The sequence below is a fragment of the Maniola jurtina genome, chromosome 18 (assembly GCF_905333055.1).
Source record: "Maniola jurtina chromosome 18, ilManJurt1.1, whole genome shotgun sequence".
In the NCBI taxonomy this organism is placed as follows: domain Eukaryota; kingdom Metazoa; phylum Arthropoda; class Insecta; order Lepidoptera; family Nymphalidae; genus Maniola; species Maniola jurtina.
Window position 1 is genome coordinate 1,543,340 of NC_060046.1, and position 21,619 is coordinate 1,564,958.

Here is a 21,619-nt window from a genome sequence, read left to right on the forward strand (position 1 = left end):
ACATTCCACGTGTAGAATCAAAAAATATTTTTTATTTTTTAGTGTTTGTGGTTTTTGAAGTCTGTTTTATTTTTCTTCTGAAAATTTTTTATTTCACAATTTTTAGTGGCCCCACTGTACTATAATATGCTATGCCCGGTTAAAACCCTACTGTTTCCTAAGCTATTACACTGATCGCGAGCAATTTGCTGTTATCCATTGAGGAGATCTGTTCTCCATCTCCGAAGATATTCAGCAGATCTTCACCAAATTTATATGGGACCACCTGCAAAGTATACCCTTTCAAACAAAAACATAATTTCTAAATCGGTCCAGGCGTCTTAGAGTAATCGAGTAACGTACATAAAAAAAAAAGATTCAGAGGAATTGAGAACCTCCTCCTTTTTTCGAAGTCGGTTAATGAGAGTGAAACTACGTTTGTATGGACGGAGAGACCGCCGTGCCGAAGTTTGTTTCACATTGTTCACAACAAATGTATGTATGGAAGTGAACATAAAAGTTGCTAATTTGATTATAGTGTGTTTCATCGTATAGTACCTATGGCGTTATGGTGCCTCCCCTGTCTGTTGGGTGGTCATTGGGACCATATTGGCATGAGAACACGCAGATTTTGTTTTTTTCATTTGATTTTCATTTCATTCATTCAGGAAAATCAAATGAAAATAAACAAAATCTGCGTCTTCTTATGCAAATATGGTGCCAATGACTTGGACAGACAGGGGAGCCAACATAACGCCATAGGTACTGTTCGATGAAACGCACTATAGTAGGCACCATCCCTAATTGTTAACAATGTTGGTTTTGTCAAAAGCTGCATACTGAAAAATTATTCAGTGTTAAAAACGCCTAAGAACTTTTAGGTTTTTCCATTCAATTCTGCAGTCAAGTTAGATTTGCATGAAATAATAGACTTGCAGTGTGTACATAATTATTATGATATAGATTAATAAATGTTTAATACTATTATTTTCTTTTGTTTAATGATAAGGTCGCATCCACATTGAGGTTATATCAAGGCTTCTGATATTTCCAGTTAGAAGTAGAATACTCTGTTATTACATGACTGACCAAAAAAAGGTAGATGTCGTAGATAATAATAAATAATAATTCGTTTGATTTTTTATTTTTACTAGCTGATGCCCGCGACTTCGTTCGCGTGGATGTAGGTTTTTTAAAATTCCCGTGGGAATTCTTTGATTTTCCGGGATAAAAAGTAGCCTATGTGCTAATCCATGGTATAATCTATCTCCATTCTAAATTTCAGACCAATCCGTCCAGTAGTTTTTGCGTGAAGGAGTAACAACACAGCTATATTCACGTATTTAGTCGATGTAAGCCCAACTAGTTTCTAACCCATCCAGGGTCCATAGGGACTCAGCTCGTAACTCATCTCAATCCTTATGAGAAAAGACCCCGGATGGGTCCCAAACTAGTCTGGCTTATATCAACTAAATATGTGAGAATAGCCATTACATTCTGTACTTATAACAGTATGGAACTGATTTATTTTTAATAATATTCTAATTTTATATAATACTAGCCGATGCCCGCGACTTCGCCCGCGTGGATTTAGGTTTTTCGAAATCCCGTTGGAACTCTTTGATTTTCCGGGATAATAAGTAGCCTATGTGCTAATCCAGGATATTATCTATCTCCATTCTTCAGACAAATCCGTCCAGTAGTTTTTGCGTGAAGGAATAACAAACATACACACACACACACACACACACATACAAACTTTCGCCTTTATAATATTAGTGTGATCTCCATTCTAAATTTCAGACAAATCCGTCCAGTAGTTTTTGCGTGAAGGAGTAACAAACATACACACACACACACACACACACACACACACATACAAACTTTCGCCTTTATAATATTAGTGTGAAACTGGCTCATAATATGTAAAGCACTGTGTTAAAAAAATATTAACATGGCAGATACACACGATTTTTCGTGTGCCCATATGAATCACTCATTACACGTTATTACTGGTGTTTGGTGATCGGTGTGTGTACACACTAGCAATGTGTACGTGTGCACTCACACAAACATAGCCAAGCGGTCTTCGTGAAATAGAACATCTGTACAAAATTATACTGTCGTCACTATAACTAACAATTGTCTATAGGCTGTAGACGTGTCTATACACTATAGACATGTTTCCGAGGCGCTGTCTGTTGCTCTGTACCCGAAGGCTGTCAACGGCACCCTATTACTAAGTCTTCGCTGTCCGTCTGTCTGTCAGCTATCTCGTGAACCGTAATAAGTAGAGAGTTGAAAATGTCATAGAATGTGTATTTCTAATGACGCCTATAACAACAAATAATAAACATTTCAAAATGGCCGTCATGAAAATTAAAAAGAAAAAATAAGTGTTTTTTTTTTGAAGCATTCGTGTGCGAGTCCGTGTCGCAATATACTGATTTTTTTTCAGCCTTCAGATTCAAATAGGAAACAGCTGGAGAACAGAGAAATAGGAAACAGAGGTCAGTGTGGATGCTACCTTCAAATCAATCTGATTCTAACTGGCACTTGATAAAACAAAATCTAAGTTATTCATTATTATTATATTCTACTCACAAACTTCGTCTAGTTACGCAAAATGTAATCAACTTTTCTTTTTTTTTTTACTTTCTTTGTTTAAGGAAAAAAATATATGCTGCTGTAAATTTTGTAAATATCCTAGTTATAGGAAATTGTTGCTGTTTATTATTTAAATATAACAAGAAAAAACACAATTTTTTGTTTTTAAAATCCTTGCAACCTACATACATTTCATTGCCATTAAAGAATGACTCCAAATCTGAATGAACTGCTTACAAAATAGAGTTTTCCAAGCATTTTTGTAACGCTGTCAAAACTCAACTATTCGCTAAAGGCAAATTTTAGGTCATTTATTTATTTTATTTCATGCATAGTGCATTTTGAGAACTCACTCGCCATATTGGCTCTGTGTCAACTGTCAAAAGTACGATTTTAGCCCTTAAAGGGTGAACCCGTCAGTCAAGTCAGTTCTCAAAAGTGCATTGAACTTCATGATTCTATTCTATAGATCCTATAGTACGCGACAGATAGCAGAACACAGTGCGGTCGAGGTGATGCAGTTTGCGGAATTTAGCCGGTGCTCCAAATCTAAACTTTATTACTAACACAAAGCATTTCTATTTCTCTACATAATGTAGTTATCAATACTACCAACATAAATAAAATAGCATTGCATGACCTAAACCCGAACTAACGCTTATCCGTGACTTAAGTAGTCCATGGCGTCGATTCTCTTGTTTTTCTCTAAAGTCTAAACTAAAAGTTATGTAATTTACCATTTTTTCATTACCTCACGCCTTACCTACGAAACTAAATTTTTGCGCAGAGTAAAAATGGAGTAAGTCAAGGATAAGTGTTACGCGACTTTAGGCCATATGAGCTTTCTCTATAATGGTCTAATTTAATCACTTGTATCGTAATGTACTATTAATTTAAATTAACTTGCATTATAATGCAATTTTATCTATATTTCACATAGCATTATTTTGTAAATTGTGTTTAAAACTGTATAGTATTTGTATATAAAGTTTTCAGCTAGCAAAGAATAAAAGGCAATAAGTATCCACAAGTGTAGGTGACGCCAAACTTCTTGAGCGCTCTGAGATTAGCGTTAACTGTAAGTCGATTGCGGAAATTCTGTATCACATACACATTCGCAACGAGATAATGTAATAGGACACCAGAATAATACAAATCGACTGTGAACTGGCAACTTGTGTATTTAATATGAGATTTTGCATCAGATAGAATTCATGCATCCAAACATCTCAGCTTTAAAGTAAAATGAACCTTAAAACCTTTTTTAAAAGCTCAAGTTCAACATCAGCCAGCGCACCAAGCAGAAACATTGTGAAATTAAAATCGGTGGTACTGAATTTTCGACTTTAATCCAATACGATTTAGGGTCAGTTTACTCTGGGGTTATTGTTTCGATCTCATATTCTATCATCCTTGGGTCAAATATAGAATCTGATCGAAGCACACTGTAATATTATCTCAACTTTTACAACTTTTCGGATGACAAAAAACTTGCTACCTTCAGCTAATGCTTCCTTCCTGCAAATGAAGGTGTAGGTACATGTTTTTCAAAAACATATTTGTTCCAAATAAGTTATTGTTTTGAACGAATAAAGTGAAATCGCAAAAAAATTGAAATAGGACATGTTGGCAGTTCACATTCAAATGTCGATCCAGCTTAGCCGTACTTGTGCGAGCAAAAGAATAGTGGAGTCTGTGTCGGCTAAAAAGAGCTCCCTGTACTTGCGCAGTGGGTGATTTATCAACCTATCTGGTGGTGTGGAAGTGAGGTGCGTCAATGGAGGTGTCTATGCCGCCGCGCTTGATTCGCCAGTCAATCTTCTCTTCTTTTCTTTCTCGTGTTATAGGAAAGCACAGTACCTATTTACCCTCTCCCCCCACTCGCCCAGAGCTCTTTTTATCTGACCTCAGCTGTACCACATCGCGCAAACAACAATAGTTCCTAACACTGAATTGTAAGGTTCATTTTTGAAAAGCCTAACTAGATCAAATAGTGAAGTTCTATAGCACCTTTCCCGAAATTATCAATGCCTTTTTTGCGATACTTATAGTAAGATCCGATATCTTGTCGTATTCACAGACGTCAAAAAATCGCTCGTTCCTACTAGTTCAACTGATTAGTTCAACCGTTGAACTAGTGGTATTTATTCCCACTAGTTCAACGGTTGGACAAATCCACTACCGCAATAGCCTCCTCAGTGATAGCTGTTGACAGTCTACATTTGATCTGGTTGGGTTTTTATTAGTATGCATTTCAAATTTTAAATCTAGACAAAAATGTAACGCCAAAGACTGAAGTCTTGATGTTTTAATAAAATAGAGATAAAATTTGAAATTGTGTTTATTTAAATCACCACTCCACAATTAAGTCTAGCAATTCCTAGTTGATAGCCTAATTCCAACTCTGCTCCCTACCAGTTTTGATTCTCTTCTCACTAACTTATACTAGAGATTAATCTTTAATGGTGATCTTCGTAAATTAAACATGAACTTCCGCAAAGTAACGCCTGATTCTATCCAATAATTAAAATTACATTATTCCACTAGACTCCCTAGTCCTACCCATGTATGTAAATATGATTAAAAGTCTAAAATATGCCACAACAGGTAGTTGTTACCCTATTGAAACAGCTAAATGTGGATAAGTTGTTGTATATAAAACTGAACTTTTTAATATCTATTACGAAAACTGTAAATTACATTTAAATTAAAAAGTTTACAAAATTAAAAATAACGTAATTGTAAAAGTGTTCATTTTTGTTCCTGTTTATTATAAAGAATATTCTGTTACGGTTCTCGAGATACAGCCCGCTACAGACAGACGGACGGACGGATAGCGGAGGCTTAGTAATAGGGTTCCGTTGGCACCCTTCAGGTACGGAACTCTAAAAATCTGAATTATATTTATAGTGCGCGACAGGTTGAGATGGCAACCGGTGTGGAGATGCCCTGCACACCCACATATCCCGCTGCGGGTGAGCGCGGGTGACGTATGAGTGTGCGGGGGCGTCCCCCCGCCTTATACTCCGATTGCCATCTCAACCTGACGCGTACTATAAGTAAATTGCATATTTTAAGAGTAGACCGTTTAATACGGGTGTAGATTTTCAATTATTATAATTTGTATAAAACATTAAAATAAACAGTTCAAAGTCAACTAACGGGTTAGACGATTAATCTAGCAGCCGTCGGGTCACCAGGTGCGCATAATATCGAAGTAGTTAGAAGTCGGTGGTACTGACCCACCACACCGCACGTGTCCACGCATCTGCCAACTTAATTGCTTCTACCTGCGCGTTGCAACGAAGATCCTATCCCACCAAAAACATTTCATGTAAAAAAATGGCCAAGACTCACAAGTTCATAATGTTAAAAATGTTCATAATGTTCACTGTTAAAAAGTTATGAGATCTCCAGTAGAGCCAAGCCCCTAGCTGAGCTTAGATTTGTGCTGGCCATGGGATCTATCCCAAGTCCAAAGTAATATAGCTCTTAAATGCTCTTGACTATATCACATTTATAACAATAAATAACAAATCACTCTACTTACAAGCTCTGATTCTACAAACCCTACATCTTGGTAAAAAAAGTACGGCTTGGCCGTTTAATGTTCGTATAACTATTACATGACATAACATATTTTAAGGCCATAAGGAACAGTTTGTTCGTCAATCACTAATTGTATTGTACTTCGTGATGGTCGCAGAAGCTATTCCGGGCTTAAATGTCATTTCAGATAAAAAATCCACGAACTGTAAACGGCCAAGCCGTACTTTTTTTACCAAGATGTAGGGTTTGTAGAATCAGAGCTTGTAAGTAGAGTGATTTGTTATTTATTGTTATAAATGTGATATAGTCAAGAGCATTTAAGAGCTATATTACTTTGGACTTGGGATAGATCCCATGGCCAGCACAAATCTAAGCTCAGCTAGGGGCTTGGCTCTACTGGAGATCTCATAACTTTTTAACAGTGAACATTATGAACATTTTTAACATTATGAACTTGTGAGTCTTGGCCATTTTTTTACATGAAATGTTTTTGGTGGGATTTCATTTCTTTTTGGCAGGTGCCCTAGATTTTTTTGGATATATTTCTTGTAGGTACATCATTTTCATGGCCCACTCTCTATCGTTAGTCGTTACCTCTATTTTAAAAGCTTTTATTCAACTTGCAATGTACTCGTATGTAAGTATGTTTGTTCGGGTGGAATCTTGCAACTCAATTTTGAAGCAGATATACCAAATTTCAGTCTTTAAGGACTTCTACAAACACAGATACTTGGTACGTTTGATAAATCTGCCACAGACATCTTATCCTGAAAACTTTAGTATTCGAGCAACAGATTTTACAGATATGCATCTCATATACGAGGGGATGAAGGGGGACCCGATTTCTTAATTTATCTGTTGTTCATAATTCTTGAAATTCCTACTTAATGACTTCGGGAAGTACCGTAGAATTACAGACTAGGAGTTTTGACTGTCAATAAATCTGAAACTATAAAAGCTAGACAATTGATACTCAGTGTGTTTAATATTAAAACTTGGTACTACTAACTAACAATTGAATTATATTTTATGAGTACCAAATGTTCATCAGAGGTAGCCCATAAATGGACCTCGACGTTTAGGGCTGCCAACTATACTTTATAATAACGTATGTTACTTTATTTCGGGCAAACGTAACGTAGGTATGAGAGCAATAATTTTTTTTTGCTTATTTTGGCTTTCCACCAGTTGTTGATTGTTGCAGTAAATTTTTCTGCTATACTTTTCCAAATTAAATCCAAATAAATGCTATATAATAAGTGGCGGGATGAAATTAAGTTTAATCTTAAACTCAACAAGAACAGATTGTTTACATATCTTGGAATTTAAAGATGCTGTTAATGAGGTCCCGATTATTAATAACGTCATTTCTAATGTGCCGTGGTTTATATTAACAATATTCCAAAGTACTTTGTTTTGAAACCATTGTATTGTCATTTAAATATTGCTTTTTTAGTTCAGCCACATAGCTTTATGCCATAAGGCCATAATATTGGCATCAGGACTTGGTAATATAATAAAAAATTTGACTGTGTATTGGCAAACAAGACCATCTACCAAGTAATCACAATACATCATAAATAAAATAAATAAACACTTCTTATTCTTATTCTTATTATAATTTTCTAAGTTCACTACTAACGTGAGTTTTTCCCCTTAGTATTTTGTATCCTTATATGAAATCGGGTGATATTTAAGAAAAGAAAATATATTTAATAGGTGGCAACTGGCAACCCTACTGACATATCACATCTGGCAAAATTGACAAATAACTCTAAACGACTGAGTCTGTAAAAACAATGCATAGCATTGATTGAAAATAAACAAGCTTTTTTTCCGAAGACCGAATCCAACGAGTGCCAACAGGACCCTATTACTAAGCTCCCGCCGTCCGCCTGTCCGTCTGTCTGTCAGTGGGCTGTATCTCATGAAATATAGAAGGTAGATAATTGAAATTTTGAAAGATTGTGTATTTATATTGCCGCTATAACAGTAAATAATGAAAATAAAATAAATAAAGGGGTCCTCTATACAAGAAATGTGATATTTTTAAAGCGTCTCTTTTGTTTTTTAAACCAAAATACCTATTTAAAAAGTACATAATTTTCAATTTTGTGCGATGGTATGGAACCCTTTGTGTGCGACTCCGACTCGCGCTTTCTATTGTATATTTCTATTGTAGCGTATAAGTTGCTTTCGAAGTAAATATACCATATTCTGTACCATATTAGTACTCTATAATAGGGTTCATTATTGTCTATTTCAAATATGCCATACCTACTCCCACTGCCTACCTGCTCTGTAAAAGGGTCTATTATTATTTTCTATTTTCAAATACACCATATTAGTACTGTGTAATAGGGTTCATTATTGTCTATTTTCAAATATACCTTTTTATTACTTTGTAGTAGGGTTCATTATTGTCTATTTTCAAGTAAGATAGGCGCTTAAGTTATTCGAAATTCACTGCAAATGTAACTTTGTAATCACGCAAGTTTGCAATCTTTTTATATAGGTTTACAAAGTTACTTATGCAGTAATAATTAAAAATAAGTATATCTTGAAAACGGGACTGAAATTCAGGTATTTTTTAATTTTTCCTCGCTTTATACTCTAAACACTTACTGTGTGCAAAATTTGAAACTTGTAGGTCTGCTAGAAGTACCTTAGAATTTTGATGATCGGTGAGTGTGTCACTTACAGAATCAAGGAACTTTGACTTGTAATAGTTCTTAAACTACTGGTTCAAATTAAATGTAATTTGGGCATATACCTGGTTTTACTATGTCCTCTTGGTCACTGAAAATTCAGACTTCTAGCTTTATCTGCAACGAAGTTACAGGGGGGTCGAAAGTGACACGAATGGGTTCGAGAAAAGGATGTTACGGTGTGCCTCTAGCTCGACTTGGCCCGGGGGCACTACCGTGCCCCCAGATAAAGCCACTGACCGTTCTCACAAACGTGAACCCAGACACTATGGGGCAAAAAAAAACGAAATGAGCCCCATCTGCCCAACTTGCATGTTTTTTTAGATTTATAGGAACGGATAATCTTAATTTTAAAATTGCTGTGGAAAGTTAGGGCTTAATGTTACGGCTACGTTAAGATTAATGCCCAACAACGCCATAATTGTCGCGATAGTCAACGCGTTAAACTGAGTGGCCACACTTGATGCCAATTAAATTGGTGTTAAAATCGTCTAACGCCAAACGGCATTGTGAATGCTGTTGTACGTAGATCGTGGCTACATCTAAGTTTAACGGGAAACGGCGTTGAACATCGCGTTATTGACCGTTAATGTGGCCGGGACATAATGTCAATCTCACCTGTTTAGTGTTCGCCATAAATAGTAAGATCTGTCCGTAGGTTTTCGTGAGCTTTTGAGTTCCTATGTAGTGGCACAGTAATAAGGACAGACAGTACTCCGACGTTTGATCTCGTGGTGAATGAGAAAGAGCCTGTGAGGAGCAGACTTTCGTTATTTTATAAAATCTGAAAGTTTCTATGCGAATTGTCCCTAACATAGAAGTTTGGCTTTGGCACTAACAGTATAAAATCTTTCCTCAAAGTAAGCGTAATTTTTTTTTTCTTTGGAATAGTAATAGAAATCACATATAGAAGAAGAGAAGAACCAGCAAGAAAGTAAAACATCGTGAGGAAACTTGCATTACTGAGAGTTCTCCTGCTCCATAATGTTTTTAAAGGTGTGTGAAGTTTGTTCGTTTGCCTGGGCTGCTTGCTATAGCAAGTCTTTAAAAAGTGTAGTGTTTTTTCTGCGCGATGTGCGATTTTACTAATCACTAGAGACAAATCCCCAATCGGGCAAGCCGGGAATCGAATCTCTTAGGATCACAGCGAACATCGCTATGCCAAGTATAAGTCGGCGTCAGCATTGATGTAGGGTGTGTAGGAGGAATCTAAGTACCTACCTACAGTAATATGGGCTTACAAAACACAAAATAACATAAAACGTGTCTGGCGCGGGCGACGGCAATTAATACAAAGGTGCGTGCGCAGCTGACTGTGCACCTGCCGCCATCTTTAGCATTTCTTTAACTTTTTTTTCGCCATCGAAGTTTATAGTCAAAGAGATAGTTGTAATGTTTGTGAGGAAGAGTATTCTCAACCTAATTAAGTAGGTAGTATAAGTAAAATTGCAACATCAGCTACCTACTGAATAACAGGTCATCTGGTTACTATGGAAGAGCACTCTGCAGAAACGTTTTCAAAAACAAACTGATATTTCTTTCAGTATTCCGTAATCCGTACTTACGTTTTTTTATGTGTCTATTCCTAAAGGTCGACACACGTAAATTCCTGCGATGCCATTTTGCAAACAGAAGAAAATGGAGAAACACTTAAAATAATATTACCGAATGAGGAAGAAAAAAGATTGGAAAAGAAGACGAATATTGAAGAGGATAAGAAAAATTACGGGCAGTAATCTCTTCCGAGGCCGCATTTTCTGATATCATAGTATATCAGAACTGTTGAAAAGTGTCAGTATGCCTAAACAGTAGATACGCCTATCACTGTCTCTCTTTCTTTTTGGTTGGTTGGGTTTGGTTTATTTAATTAAAATGTGATAAATTAAATATTTATAATTGTAATATTTTATTTTCAACCCTGTATCTCATCTTAGCTCAATCTTAACTTATCTTTCAAATAGTTAATCCTTTTTAAATACATTTTATATTCTTAACTCTTACAACCGCCTCTGAGCCTATAACTTTTTTCGCCATCGAGTTATTGGCCTATTTTTTATGGCGCAAGATGGTCGCCGCAGCTGACGCCCGCGCCGTTTGTTGTAAACCTTTGTTGTCCGTTGCTCCTTGGCCTTAGGGATATAAGTCTAGGATAATACGGATGCGGCAGCTGCTATCCACAGATTGAGGGTTTTATCTTTTAGGCCAGGTGTGGGTGCTTGGGTGCCAGGTGGCTAGCGGGTAAAATTTCGAGCAATACCTGGTAGGTAGGTAAATTTTACTAATTTAAAACTTTAATAGGTCAAATCTAAAATCAAATAAGTTTTCAGATCTTTCTAGGCTAAGCACGTCGAACGTGCCTAGGTACCTTAGGCTGACTTGAAATTAATATTTCAAGTTAGCCTAAGGCACCTAGGTAGATACGATGCAAAAAGACGGCACGGAATCGAGTAAACTTTGATAAGGACATTTTGAATAGGTAAGTACCTATTATAGGTATATATTTATTATTTCTACGTAAATTCATAACATTTCCCGCCAAGTTATATTGCGACAAGCATGTTTTCTAGTTTCGCAACATTGTGAAGGGCGTTTGACTTGGGACCACCTGCTTTTAGTAATTTGTACCTTCTGTTGAAACACCAGTAAATGTAATACATATATGTACAAACCTACATGTTGGTAGGACGTAGGTACGTGCCAACGCCAAAGGAGAAATTGGATCGAGGACTCAAAATTGCGGTCATTTAAACGGAACTTTTTTTGCGTTGCGCAGTAGGTAGGTAGGTACCTAGGTACCTATAGAGAGCTTTTTAAACTCTATAGGTACATGTATAGTGCAGTGGTTTGAATGCGTATATTTTTATGTAAGTTTAAACCCTGTTCAGGCATTTTTAGGTTTATGATTGTATCTCCAGAGAAAAAAGAAACCATTATTATAGGATCAGTTATCTGCACAGAGTACATTGGTATACTATAAGATAGAGACGTGCGTCGCTCCCATCTTACAGTGAAGCGACATCTGGTGCTTTGTGCACGTCAACTTATCATGCGGTATACCTGTACCTGCTTAGTACTAAATTTACAAGTGTAAATTAAAAATTTTCAACACCCCCGACCAGTGAAGGTTATTGGACGAATGAAGAAGATTTTCTTGGACTATTACGCACCTACGATCCAGAGTATTTGAGTTTTCCAAAACATCATTTTCAAATAAATAATTATGTTTATCAAGGCAACGTCCATCTTGACAGCTTGACATTTGTCAATTGACACTTGAATATTATGAACCAGGGTTATCTAACCTTCTTTTCTACAAGAAAACTAGAAATGAGCTGATAACTTTTAAACGGCTGAACCAATTTTTTTGGATTATAGCTAAGAACACTCTCGATCAAGCCACCTTTCAAACAAAAAAAACTAAATTAAAATCGGTTCATTCGTTTAGGCGCTACGATGCCACAGACAGATACACAGATACACACGTCAAACTTATAACACCCCTCTTTTTGGGTCGGGGGTTAAAAACTAGAATTTATTTACAGTTACTTATTCTATTAGTCAATATTTTAACCTTTAAAAGATTTGATATTTTTAGTCACATAGCGTTTTGCCCAATTTGTTCCTAGTGATAATAGCATGGTTATCTGTCTGTCTGTCAAGAGAATCGAAATCTATAGCTTAGGTACTTCCCGTTGACCTAGAATCATGAAAGGCTGGTAGCATTGTATTCTAGCACAAGTAAAGGGAAAAATCCAAATTGTAAAACCGTGAATTTGTACAACAGTGCAAATAACTCACAAGTTTATATTTCCTATTAATTATGTCTGTATATATTATCTATCTAATCCAATTTTTTTAATCTTATCAGTATGCATCTGATAAATGAATGACAATAAATCTTTTATTAGTCGTACACGGGTTTCCCCTTAAACAAAGTAGCCCCTGCACGTAGGTACGTGTTGTATGGCGTGCCAACCCCATGGATCGATGGTGGAGCCTCGCGGAGCCCCATGAAACTAGGTCATGCTCCCCCACATCGCGCACTCTACCAAGGCACAAGAACCCCGGAGGTGGTTTTGATTTTATCTCACTGGATACGCTTGTAAATTTTGTATTATACCTACCTATTTAACCGACTATGACTTCAAAAAAGGAGATATTATTTGACACTATTTTTTGACGAGGTTACCTACTTTATATTTCGACAGTAAAATTCTGAACTGATTTTGAATATTCTTCATTATACTGCCTTTTAAATTCAATTTCTCTTCAAGACTTTTATTCATATAAGTAGCTTAAAAATTGCGCTTATGGAAAGTTTTGACTAGCAAATTCTACTGGCAAGAGTTAGCAAGAAACGCATCAGTTACTCTTTTCAAAAAGCAAAAAAAATGTTTTCCGTGACGAAACGTAGCCTTAGATGATGTCCTTCCCCGAGATGCAAACTATTTCTCTGCACTCGTCAAACTCGGTTAATCGTTTGGAGTTTGGACTATGGAAGCTAGTTAATGATTTTTATGTATATTTTAGATCTCATTGAAGCTAGTAGACAGACTCTTTCACATAATTATAATATTATAGTATGGATTTTTAGAGCTGTTTCTAGCTAACATCCAGTTTCACATCCAGTAAAATACTTCATTTACCTACCTACTTTTAAACAGGTTCGGCGGGCTGTACCGCTTGTGATGGTGTTTAATTGTATTAGGTATGCTCGTTTCACAGTGGCCAGTGCGGGCTAAGAGGGTCGGAATGAGGTCGAGGTCCTTGCGTTGTGACCCTTTGCGATACGACTGCTACCTAGTGTCATAGGGTACCTACATTTTGAATGCAATTCATTCCAATTCAGTACTTTTTAAGGCCATAATCAAGCAAAATCTGACAAGGATACTAAATTGATTCACTGATTGGTGACGGCCACGACTCGTGGATTTAGATTTTTTAAAATCCCAAAGGAACTCTTCGATTTTCCGGGATAAAAAGTAGCCTGTATCCGCATACAACATGCAAGATATTATCTCTGTACCAAATACGAGTAGATGATACCCAAGAAGTCATTCACTAGAATTAGATTATTAAAAATTCCGCTGGAACTAACTAGCAGACAAACAGACACATTTTCGCATTTATAATATTAGTAAGGAAGTGTTTCGAGAAAGAGAATCTGCAGGCCTGAGAGTTCCGCATAATGTTCTCAAGTGTTCTGCATGAGGTTCTCAAAAGTATGCCAATCTGCACTTTGCCTAGCGTGGTAGACTCTGACCAACTTCTCATTCTGAGAGGAGACCCGTGCTCAGTAGTGAGCAGGGGATGGGTGGATCATGATGATGATAATGACAAAGGTATAAAAGAGCAAACTGACTGACTAATATATACAAACTTGAATATCTAGGTTGTTTCTATAACGTAGATCCCTAGTAAAAATTTAAGACATTATAAAAATTAAAAATATTGTCTATAATATTAAAACTTATAAATACTAATTAGTGGACACTGGATAGTATTTGAACTTTTAGGCCAGAGGTTGACGTCCAGCCCTTAACAAATTCATTTATTATTCCGCCCTCCTCAGTTCAGGCATTCTCTAGGTACTCTCCCGATGCTGTTGAACCCTTGCCCTTAATTGCGATCTGAAAAGGATAGGTTACGTATCTATTAGTAATATTATTTAACCAAGTTTGGATACAATCAATCAAATAGGTGCGTGGGTGTAAAACCACTGACTTAGTACCTAACTAGATGCCGCATTGAATTGTATGGAAATTGAAAACCAACCGTGCCTATTTTTACACGACTAACTGCCTGAAAAAATGAGTAGTATGTTTTCAGGGTTTGCGTATGTATGTATGTAAGTTTCTCTATTCCATCATAACTTCTAAATAAATACCTAAACAGATTTAGATGTAGGTATTGGGTAGGTATCGTTAGAATCCTTACATTATCCCGAGTGACACTGGCTAACTAGTTATTTGAATTATTTATTGGCAATTATTTATTTGAAAACAAAATATGGCGTGGCAGTCGTATTTCATAGGGTTCCGTACATCAAAAGGAAAAAAGGAACCCTTACAGGATCACTTTGTTATCTATCTGTCTGTCAAGAAACTTGTAGGGTACTTCCCGTTGAGTTAGAATCATGAAATTTGGCAGGTAGGTAGGTCTAATAGCACAAGTAAACGAAAAAATCCGGAAACTGTGAATTTGTGGTTACAATTACATCACAAAGAAAAAAACAAAATGTGTTCATGAACAAATAATAATAATAATTAGTATTTTCAATTTTCAAAGTAAGATAACTATACCGAGTAAGGTATATGAAAAGACTTTCCCTATACAGTCTAAAACAGATTTTTATTTATTTTTATGCGTAATATTTTTTGATCTATCGTGCAAAATATCGGAAAAAATACCTGGATCCTTGGTGCACGAGTGTGACCCGCACTATGGCCGGTTTTTTAATAAACTACACTTTTTCTATTAGATTATGTATGGTATAAATATTATCTGCATATCTTGTACATCAATGATCGGTGTATCGTGTAGGTGTAACTCGATAAAATAATAAACTTAACGTGACGATGAACTCTCTGAATTACTCGTAACTTCAGATACCTAATGTTTATGGTTTCTTTAATGATATCTCTCAAGCATGTCTTTATGGAGTCTGAGATGCTTCCAGTGAAACTAGACTACTTACTATCTCAAGCGATGAATCCATAGCTCTTAACTTCCTAACTCCGGGCTAGTATTCAGAATTTCTAATGGAAACCCCAATGTTTTTGGTCTGACCCGGGAATCAAACCCAGGGCCTCATCATCTGCAGACAAACATGCTAACCACTACCAATAAGGCAGTTTACTATAGTCTATATACCATAGGAGATATGGCGATATGGCGAGCACTGAGCTTTTCAATCAAAGGCTTACGGATTTACAAATCGTCAAATAAAAAATCGAATAATTTTACAATTCAACCCTCCAAAACAAATAAAACCTTGCGCTATGTAGGTCAACGAACCCCAACCAAAACGCAGCATTTGTGTGTGCGTAGGCATAGCTTCTTTTGTGTGTGTGTGTTCATTACGCTGATGGCTATTGATCAATCTCGGCTTAGAAACGTCATCGTCATGTGAAATGGAGTGTACAGAAACTTTACAAGAATATTTTTCATTATATAGTAGGTCTCCATATTTTTGGAATACCGATCCCATTTCTAATATTAACATTCTTCTGACAGATTCATTCAAGCAGTATTAGATTGTAAAAGAGGCATTATGTAACCATATACTGTGTGTATTAGTATATTAGGTATTTACTACCCTAGTTATTTCATTTTGTCACTCTATTTAATTTTCTACTAATTTCTGTTCAATATTGATCATGAACTAGATTGAAATGCTGGATCCAGCAATCCAGCTTGGTCCAGCATGTTTTTTGTGTTTGCTGCATCCAGCCTCTGACGCTGGATCCAGTAGTGCGGATCCACAATCAGTTAAAAACAAGTAACGCGCGAAAACGATTGAGATCTTACTGTCTGAAAAGAAAAATATGTAAGTAACATAATTGTTTGGCATTCTATTGACTTCATTAAGTAAAGGTTAAATCTGACACTTCTATCACCTTCTACATTATGATTTTATAGGTGGTGGTCAAGGTGGTGGTGAGTATTATGGTGGTGGTAAATAAATAAAAATAGTGAGTCTGAGAAACTGAGACTAAGTACATATTGGAGTCGTGGTATTAATTTAAAATTAAATCAATAAGTGACCGCCCACGGCTTGGCTCCCGTGGGAATATTAAAAAAACCGACTTTTTTACTTGTCTAAATTATAAAGGGAGCTTTTATGTTCTGAAAAAATGACAGATTTCTAGGTCCAAAGATATGAGCTGGGTATAGAGGAGTCAGTCAGGACTTGTTATGTAATTGCTATAGACTGTGAAAAACGAATACGTAATTTTTTTCTAATATTAAACTAGGTAAGAACACATCACATCACACTAATATTTTAAGGCGAAAGTTTGTGTGTGTGTGTGTGTGTGTGTGTGTGTGTGTGTGTGTGTGTGTGTGTGTGTGTGTGTGTGTGTGTGTGTGTGTATGTTTGTTACTCCTTCACGCAAAAACCACTGGACGGATTTGGCTGAAATTCAGAATGGAGATAGATAATATCCTGGATTAGCACATAGGCTACTTTTATCCCGGAAAATCAAAGAGTTCCCACGGGATTTCGAAAAACCTAAATCCACGCGAACAAAGTCGCGGGCGTCAGCTAGTATTGTATATTTTTTGATCAAAATTCTATACTATAAGAATCTAGTAGAGTACTCAGCAACGACTCGACACAAAAATAAACGGTAGGTAGGTATAGCAAACCCTTAAGTTTATTTATTCTATGGGGTCGATGAGGGTTGTTTGATCGGTCCAATTATGGTACCCACCTGTGCGCGCCCCGTGGGTACCAGGAAAACAAGTGCTGCAAGGAGTATTGATCTCCTCGAGGGAACAAAGCGCATCTGCGAAAGTTTACACGGCGAACCGTCCGGCCCTTTGAACGTTTGAACATCGATAGACTGTTACTAAGATCTCAATGAAAAATCACCTTTGCTTGGTAATACACATTACACAGAGATCGTTGCTTAGGGATGAAATAATGGTCATTTTAATCAATCGTCAATTGATAAAATCAATAAAGAAGTAGAAATAGAATTGCATATTTACCGACAAAATAGGGAGCGATGGGCATGAACGAGGAACATGCGAGTAACGTGGCCACACTACGTCTCTGCCTCCGTTCCTCGCTCCTTCTCATGCCACACGGGCAGTGTGTGGACGGCCCGTAAAACGAAAGATCCAAAACGCACGAAAGTAGGAGAGATAGCTAGTTATCTATGAATGTGGCCAAAATGTAGTAGTTCTTAATATTCAAGAATCAACGTTACCTACATGTATATGAATTTTAAAAAAATACAAAAAAAATAAAAACCGACTTCAAGTATACCTAACCACGGACACTAAAAATTAAAAAATGATTTAATTTATTACCGAATATATTATGTTACAAGAGTTAATAAGTACTATAATAATATTTTTGGGGTCGGTTTCAAATTAGTTATACTTCATATTTTTTTGAGACTCCACAAAGGCACCTCATTGGCACTGGAAAAAATAATTTTAAAAAACAGTCCAATTCAAGAACCTGCTCCTTTTTAACCGACTTCAAAAAAGGAGGAGGTTCTCAATTCGTCGGAATAGCCCAATAGCCCAACCGATTGGTACGCACTTTTGTCATTCGCTTTCACCTCCCTCCGGGTTCCCGAGGAGGGTGGCTCAGGGTCACTGACTTCAAAGGTGAAAAATAACATTGTTGTGGCATGCCCGTGCTTCCCGGATATATCAGCGGCCGGTAGGCCATCACCAACTGTACTAAAAGTAATCGAGTCCAAGGTTTTCGGTGGGGACCTAAGAGGGGCGACACGCCTCTTGTTGTCCGATGATTCGTTCGCGCAATCCAGCCCAGACACACTGGCATCCCTGCAGTCCAAACATCCCTCTCCTTCCCGTCCCCTCTCTTTTCCGCCAGCGCCAGACAACTCTAACCCACCACTCACCGTCAAGGTGGATGCCGTAGCCCAGGCGCTCAGCTCTTTCTATAATAGCTCTGCCGCTGGCCTGGACGGGATCAGACCCGGTCACTTGAAAGAGCTGTGCAGTAGCTCGGCCGGGGAAAATGGACCTCGACTCATGGCGAGTTTAACAAAGTTGTGCAACTTTTTATTAAGGGGCCAACTGAATAAAGAAGTGTGCCCGTATCTTTATGGGGCCACACTCTGTGCGCTGGCGAAAAAGGACGGGGGTATCAGACCTATTGCCATTGGTAGTGTCTTCCGGCGCCTTGCAGCCAAATTAGGATGCGGAGCTGTTAGAGAGGAGATGGCGTCTTACCTGCGACCGCACCAGTTGGGCTTTGGAACTCAGTTGGGCTGCGAGGCGGCTATCCACGCAACGCGTCTATTTGCCATGGATCCAGGCAACAAGGGCTGTGTAGTTATAAAGCTGGATGTAAGGAACGCCTTTAATACCCTTGAAAGGGATGTCTTGCTGAGCGAAGCCAGGGACAAGCTGCCTTCTCTATACCCCTTTCTTTACCAACTTTATCGTTCCCCATCCAATCTGTTCTATAACCAAACCCCTATTCTGTCCCAAGTTGGTGTTCAACAAGGAGATCCTCTTGGTCCGCTCATCTTCAGCCTCAGCATCCAGAAAGTGCTCAATGACCTCGAATCTCCCCTCAATGTCTGGTATCTCGATGACGGCACCATAGGGGGCAAACCCGAGGTCGTTGAACGGGACCTTCTTCTTTTAATACCACGCCTAAAGGAGCTGGGGCTGGAGGTGAGCACGTCCAAGTGTGAGTTCTTCCCTTGCAGTCCAGAGGCCCGCCTTCTGTTTCCTCACTTTGAATTTCTTATACCTGGACTGAAGGAGTTGGACGCCAACAACTTCTTCCTCCTAGGCTCTCCTATCTTTTCTTCTGCTATCCCTGAGGCAATCGAGGCAAGGAAACATCTTCTCTCCGCAGCACGGGAGCGTCTTAGCGACCTCTCAGCCCATGTTGCCTTGGTCCTCTTGCGGACCTGCTTTGCTGCCCCCAAAATCACATACTTGCTGAGAACTTGCCCAACTTGGCTGCATCCGGGTAGTGTCTCATCCTTCGACGGCGTATTAAAGGCCACCTTGGAGTCGGTGCTAAATATATCCCTTAATGAGGACCAGTGGAGTCAGGCCTCCCTACCAATCCGCCTGGGGGGTCTGGGAGTGAGACGCGCGCGGGATGTGGGCCTGCCGGCCTTCCTTGCGTCGGCGCATGGGGCTGCGGGCCTTGTCGCTAGCATACTTCAAGCTAATGGTGACCCTGCCCGCATCCCCTTTGCGGCCGAGGCGTTGGAGGCCTGGTCGGCCCTAAACCCGGGCGTGGCTGTCCCACTGGCTCCACAGTTTCAGCGCCAGTGGGACAGCGTTTGCTCGGAAGCCACACTGGAACGTCTCATGGGGGTGGCAGCGGGTGCGGATCTGGCGAGACTGAGAGCGGTATCGAAGCCGGAGTCTGGGGCGTGGTTACAAGCTTTGCCTTCACCTCATCTGGGTACTCTCCTCGACTGCGACTCACTGCGTGTGGCTGTGGCTTACCGATTGGGCTGCGATGTTTGCGAACCCCACCGATGCATCTGCGGTTCCATGGTGGAAGCCAACGGTCATCACGCATTGAGTTGCTGCCGGGGCTCAGGGAGGTTTCCTCGGCACTATGCCCTGAACGACATCGTCCGCAGGGCCCTAATCTCGGCCAACGTGCCATGTGTGCTCGAGCCGCCGGGGCTGAGTCGCACAGACGGCAAGCGTCCTGATGGCTTGACGCTCGTCCCATGGCAAAATGGCAAATGCCTGCTGTGGGATGCGACGTGCTCTTGCACCTTCGCACCAAGCCATCTCAGCCGAACGTCGCGAGTTGCCGGCGCCGCCGCGGAGTCCGCTGCCTCGCGTAAAAAGACTAAATACGCCCCACTCATGGCCAAATACTTCTTCGTCCCTTTGGCGGTGGAGACGATGGGCTGCTGGGGTGAGGAGGCGCGGGGCTTTGTGCGCGACATTGGCCGTCGTCTAAGAGAAAGAGGCTGCGATCCACGCTCTGGGGCCTACCTGGTCCAAAGGTTGTCCATCGCCATTCAACGGGGCAATGCTGCCAGCTTGATGGGCACTTTTGGTCCAGGGGCAACCAGGGGTGGTCTTTTTGACGACTAGGTATAACTAGTAGCAATTTTAATTTAGCTAATTATTTGTTCATTATTCGTCGGAATCTTTTTTTTTATTCTTTACGTATGTTCTCCGATTGCTACGTTAAACACATCTCCGCCTACCTCCACTTTGGTGGATATCAGGCCTAATGCACTCTAGGGCTTCGTGGCGCATGAGTAGTTGGATCACCGCATGGATACCAGAGAAACAAGTATTTAAGGAGTATTGATCACCTCGAATTGCATCTACGAAAATTTACACGGGCGAACCATTCCGACTCATTGAACAATTTGAACATCGATAGATTTGTTATAACTCACTGTTCCTGTAACAAACTTCCACTGGTAGAAGCTCTAGTTTTTAATAGAGTACCAACCAGAACAGCTTTTCAAATCGAATTAAATTATCCAACTGGAAATCGAACGTAAAGTATAAAATATCTTCAAACGAATACCTGTATTTTGTCACTGTGGGTGTGGACTGATTAGGTGATAATATAATATTATACGCTCAAACAATAGGAATATTTTTCGCAAGCTGTTGTTATGCCCAGAATCCAGCTGATTTGATCGTTGTCGATGTCCATCCCGTGGTAACTCTTTATTTTTTCCGGGATGAAAATAGTCTGTATGTCTCCAGTATACAAACTTTCTATGTATCGAGAAGGTAGATAATTCCCGCAACATCGACCATGTGGATTTAGGTTTTTCAACAATCCTGTGGGAATTCTTTGATTTTCCGGGACCAAATTTAACCTGCCCATGTGTCTATCCTCGGGATACAAGTGTTGCAGAAGTATAGGGACAGATTTGAATAATAGACACTTTCCAATTTCACTTCACTGTATTTTTGAGAATAGTTTTCGCTTACAATTATTATTTCTCAATACCCGTCTTTATTCGATTCCTTCGCTATTTCTATCAGTTTGACAGATATATTTTTTTAAGGTAGGTAGGTACTAGTTTTCGGGTAGCTATTTGACAAATTAC